Consider the following 5,918-nt stretch of genomic DNA (forward strand, 5'->3'; position numbering starts at 1 on the left):
GCTGCTGGATATATAAAGCAAGGAAAAAAAAAGATGGCATTCCACCTTTTTGAATTAGCACCAAGTCTTTCAAGCTCCACCCTTTCCAGGAAATGTTCTTTAATGCAGTGGGAGGTGGTAATTTTACTCTCTCCAAACCCTCACTTTACTTCCCTCACAGCAACACAAAACCCTGCTCAGAGCTGCACTTATATCTTCGTTTGTCAGCCTGACTGCCTCTCCCATCATTTCTGAATCCTTAGCTGAATTCTTTGTTCATGTCAACGGGATAGCAAAAGAATTCTGAAAATGCTGGAAGTCGTGGACAGCAATGATGGTCGCTAAGGGTGTCAGTGTTGCCAATTCAAGACTCAAAATTCCTAGAAGAGCAAATGCTCTTTGAGTTTCTTCTGTAATAACAGCATAGTATCAAATATTGGTGGTTCCTTAATTTTAATTGAAGAAGAATTTTTTTCCAGACAGTTATTATAAAATACACCAGAGAGGAAAAATTATTTTGGCTTAAAATTCAGAGCAATAGGCCGGGCGCGGTGGCTCAAGCCTGTAATCCCAGCACTTTGGGAGGCCGAGGCGGGCGGATCACGAGGTCAGGAGATCGAGACCATCCTGGCTAACACGGTGAAACCCTGTCTCTACTAAAAATACAAAAAATTAGCCGGGCGTGTTGGCGGGCGCCTGTAGTCCCAGCTCCTCGGGAGGCTGAGGCAGGAGAATGGCCTGAACCCGGGAGGCGGAGCTTGCAGTGAGCCGAGATCGCGCCACTGCACTCCAGCCTGGGTGACACAGCAAGACTCCGTCTCAAAAAAAAAAAAAAATTCAGAGCAATATGTATTTTGCAAGGAGTTGGTCCAAACACCAGAATCTTAAACAATTATACAAAAGGCGGATTTCATGAGCTTTTATCAATTAAGGAACACCTTTTCCAAAGGTGGCTCACGCCTGTAATCCCAACACTTTGGGAGGTCAAGGTGGGCGGATCACCTGAGGTCAGGAGTTCGAGACCAGCCTGGCCAACATAGCGAAACCCCGTCTCTACTAAAAACACAAAGATTAGCAAGGCGTGGTGGCACACGCCTGTAATCCCAGCTACTCAGGTGCCTGAGGCAGGAGAATCGCTTGAACCCGGCAGGCAGAGGTTGCAGTGAGTCGAGATCACATCACTGCACTCCAGCCTGGGTGACAGAGTGAGATTTTGTCTCAAAAAAAAAATGATATATTCTTTCTTCTTTCTCTATTACATATTCCATATCAATTTTTATAAGTCTAGAAATAATACATTTATCAAAGACCAATAAAAGTACTTGAGGTTAAAAATATTAAAAGAAAATAAGTAGACTGGGTGTAGAGATCAAGAATGAAAATTATATGAAGCCATTTTCTGACCTGTGTTTGTGACAGGTCATCAAACATATTAGACAGTTGCTATGCCTCAGGCAGTAATTGCAATAACTCATGTCTCGTCATGTCCTCTGAAAAAACAATGTATTGTGTGGAGATTACAGCTAGTCCTGAAAGATGTTGCCATGAGTTTACATCACAGTCTAGAGGCCACAAGTACGTTGTTCAAAGACCTTCAGATTGGGTTTTCTCCAGACCCTTAATACCCTCTGATTAAAAACCTTATTATTGGGGATGAAACATTTACTGGTTATATTTGGTAAAGTTTAGGACCTTAACAGGTAGTAGGGGTTGCCAGTGCTGCCAGATTCAATATACAGCTAGCCAGAGTTTTCTTTTTTTTTTTTTTTTTTTTTTTGAGACGGAGTCTTGCTCTGTCACCCCCCAGGCTGGAGTGCAGTGGCGCGATCTTGGCACACTGCAAGCTCCGCCTCCCGGGTTCACGCCATTCTCCTGCCTCAGCCTCCCGAGTAGCTGGGACTACAGGCGCCCGCCAACATGCCCGGCTAATTTTTTGTATTTTTAGTAGAGACGGGGTTTCACCGTGTTAGCCAGGATGGTCTCGATCTCCTGACCTCGTGATCCGCCCACCTCGGCCTCCCAAAGTGCTGGGATTACAGGCTTGAGCCACCGCGCCCGGCCCAGAGTTTTCTTTTCAAAGATAACTTTACCTCTATCTCTCAGTCCACGCAAATGTAACAGCAATAGGGCTATTTACCAAGAGTTCAAAGCATCGTTTGATCAACCGCTTTTTTTTTTTTTTTTGAGACGCCGTTTCGCTCCTGTCACCCAGGCTGCAGTGCAGTGGCACGGTATCAGCTCACTGAAATCCTCACCTCCCGTGTTCAAGCCATTCTCCTGCCTCAGCCTCCCGAGTAGCTGGGATTACAGGTGCCTGCCACCACACCTGGCTAATTTTTTTGGTATTTTAACAGAGACGGGTTTCACCATGTTGGCCAGGCTGGTCTTGAACTACTGACCTCAGGTGATCTACCTGCCTCAGCCCCCCAAACTGCTGGGATTACAGGCATGAGCCACTGCAACCGGCCTACTGCCTTTTTCTTTTAGTCTATCCATTACAGACATGAAGTGAAAGGTATGTCTCTTTTATTTCTAAAGATGTTGAAAGTTAAATCCAGAAAGGGTAAGTCACAAGGATTTTCTCAGGAGGTTCAAGCTTTGAGTTTAGGGAGACCCAAAGGCTAGAACCCAGATATCCCAGATTTTTATTCTTTCTTCTCAGTCATGTTGCAATTTGCTCCACACTTGTCCCCACCTGGGGTTGTGGGTGCTCTCTTTGACTTAAAAGATATCTCTTCTTAACGTCACATGCTACAAGACATTGCTTGAAAGACGTAACAGGCAACTGGATGGCTCTATGCTTGCTTAAGTCAGTCAAAACCCGTGAAACGCTTCTTTAGGAAAAACGGATAGTGACTGGGAGTAATGATGAAGCAGTGAAATAAAAGAGAGGGAAGAGGAAGTTGCCTTGAGAAGTAATGATCATAACTAGGTGTTATTGGGATAGGAAATGTAATGAAATTAGGGGCAAGGGGTTGCAGAGCTGAGATAACTTCATGATTAAGAAAAAAAATCTAGGCCGGGCACGGTGGCTCACGTCTGTAATCCCAACACTTTGGGAGGCCAAGGCAGGCGGATCACGAGGTTAGGAGTTTGAGACCAGCCTGGCCAACATGGTGAAACCCCGTCTTTACTAAAAATACTAAAATTAGCCGGGCGTGGTGGTGCATGCCTGTAGTCCCAGCTACTCAGGAGGCTGAGGCAGAAGAATCGCTTGAACCTGGGAGGCGGAGGTTGCAGTGAGCCGAGATTGTGCCATTGTACTCTAGCCTGGGTGACTGTGTGAGATTCTGTCTCAAAAAAAAAAAAAATTTAGGGAAGACCAGGTAGAAAATACATATTTAAACATTTTAAGCCAGGTGTGATGGCTCACGCCTGTAATCCCAGCACTTTGGGAGGCCGAGGTGGGCGGATCACCTGAGGTCGGGAGTTTGAGACCAGCCTGACCAACACGGAGAAACTCCGTTTCTACTAAAAATACAAAAAAATTTAGCTGGGCATGGTGGCGCATGCCTGTTATCCCACCTACTTGGGAGGCTGAGGCAGGAGGCTCGCTTGAACCCAGGAGGTGGAGGTTGTGGTGAGCCGAGATGGCGCCATTGCACTCCAGCCTGGGCAAGAAGAGCGAAACTCTGTCTCAAAAAAATAAATAAATAAACATTTTAATAAAATCTACAAATTTTCTTTGGGATGGCCCTGAGTAACTAAGGCTAAGATCAGGAATCCATCTATCTGGTGGGAAAGTGACCAAACAAGATAACGAAAAAGCAGTATTTTTGGTTGACCAACGTAACTACCATGGAGTTTGCACAAACAGAACCATCTGTTGTGTGAGGAACCATGGAGAGAGATTGCGTATTTATAGAATCTTGAGTGGGAAAACCAGGCACATTAATTAACTTTTCCCCTCAAGTTCTCTAATTAGAAATCCACTTTTCTTCCTTTCTCTTCTGTCAATATGTACCGCCTTAAAAAAAAGAAAAAAAGTCAATTTAAAAGCAGACAGATTTGCTATGACTAATTTAAGAACTCCCAAAGCAGGCTGTTTTCCAAAAATACACTGCAATTGACAATGCTGTAAGCTCAGTCTAAAAGGGATATGACACAACTACTGGCCCTAAGGCTGAATCAGATGTTTACTGCCAGTTTGAACACAGCAGGGTAGTGTGCAGATCTCTACAACCTTTAACTGTTCTTGGTAGGGGGCTTTAAAATGAAATCTTTCTATAAACAAATGTTTCCAATAGGTGTGTTCTTAAAAACAGCCTACCTTAATACTTTTTTTTTCTTGGTTTCCAAGATGGAACTTGTTGCAAGGAAAATTTTATGTTAGGGGCCAAGACTGCTAGTGCTTTTCAGATACCGCATGTTCCTTATAAAACATATGTCTTAATATGTTTGCATGCTTTGGTAAAACTAATTTTGTAAAGCTAACATCTTTTGGTAGAGTTGTTTTTACAGGAATAGCTATCTTTGTGGATTATAATTACTCTGTATTATGGAAGAGGAGGCTGGAAATCAAGGAAGTGATGATTCTCTTCCAAAAGCCTACAAAAGGATGACAGAATCACATTTCACTCAGTGAGTTCAATTAACTATACATTCAATTGTGGGGGCAAAAATAAATGACACCACTATTTACTGGGTATCAACTATGTGCTAGGTAATGCACTAAGCACATTATGCTCTATACTTCATTTAATCCTCTCAGCAATGCTGCTTATTATCGTCATTTTACATGAGGAAACTGAGGTCCAGAAAGGTTAAGCAACTCACTACAGGTCACACAGCTACTAAATGGCCACGAATAACCAGTAACTCAGACACTGACCCGTCTTTGGTTTCTTGTTAAACAAACATGTAATCTATTTCTTGGAGGTTTTGTTCAGCTGTCCTAATTTATGGCTTTACATTCCTTCTGGTGCTAAACTGCTCAAATAGCTTCTTGTATCAAGTGTGACCTGATTCCTTAAGAATTTTACTTAATGAGAACCTCTAAGCTAGAAACTCTTGCTAGGTGTTTCATGCACCTTATCTTCTTTAATCATTACAACAACTCTAAGATACTGGGTTCTCTCCATCTTATAGATGATAACTGTGTTTTAGAGAGTTGCTTAAAATTGGTGAGTTAGTGAGGGGTAGAGCCACGAATGGATTTCTGGTCGCTGCCTCCATCTCCAGAGAAAGCTTTTCCCACGACTCCAGCGCTTCCATTTGCCAGTCCCCAGGCTAGAAAGCCACAGTGCTAATTTAGTATTTATCAAGCGTTTGTAGTGTCCTGGGATCTGGCACTTCGACGAGAAAGCTGTGGCGGCCCCAACTTCTAACACCGAGTGGTAAGGTGGACGAGGGACACAGGAGGGAGGAGCCTCTCGCCAGAGCTTAGCACCAACAGAAGTGGTCCCCAGCTGGTTGCTCCTCCAGCGCCACCTCTTCCCGCCAACCGAGGAGAACGTGGCGCGCCCCTGAGGAGTCCGAGGTCCTGGCCCAGGCGGGAGCTTGGGTCCTGGCGGGTTCCGGACGGGCACCTAAGGGAACTGGAAGCAACTGCACCGAACACGGCGGAGAGCGGCGAGACGACTCCAGGAGGCGCCCTAGCTACATCCCCCGGCCACACCAAACCCCGGTTTGCGGGCAAACGCGGCTCACAACGCCCCTTAGGGTCGCGGCCCCTCCCCCGGAAGTGACGTGTAGCGACTACGGCGTCTGGGAGGGACCCAGGAGCAGCCGGGGGGTTTGAGAGTGGCGGCGGCCGCGGAGCGCCTGGCAGGCCCCGCCGCTGCAAGGAACGCCCCGAACGCGCGCGCCCGGCGTGTAGCGGCCCCAAGACCCGCGCCGCCGCTGCCGCGTGCGGGGGCGGGGAGGGCGGGGCGCGAGGAGCTGCGGCGGCGGGAGATGCGGGCGGCTGCGGGCACCCGGCGGGCTCGGCTCGGCCGCCG

This window comes from Symphalangus syndactylus, chromosome 19 (genome assembly GCF_028878055.3).
Source record: "Symphalangus syndactylus isolate Jambi chromosome 19, NHGRI_mSymSyn1-v2.1_pri, whole genome shotgun sequence".
Lineage (NCBI taxonomy): Eukaryota > Metazoa > Chordata > Mammalia > Primates > Hylobatidae > Symphalangus > Symphalangus syndactylus.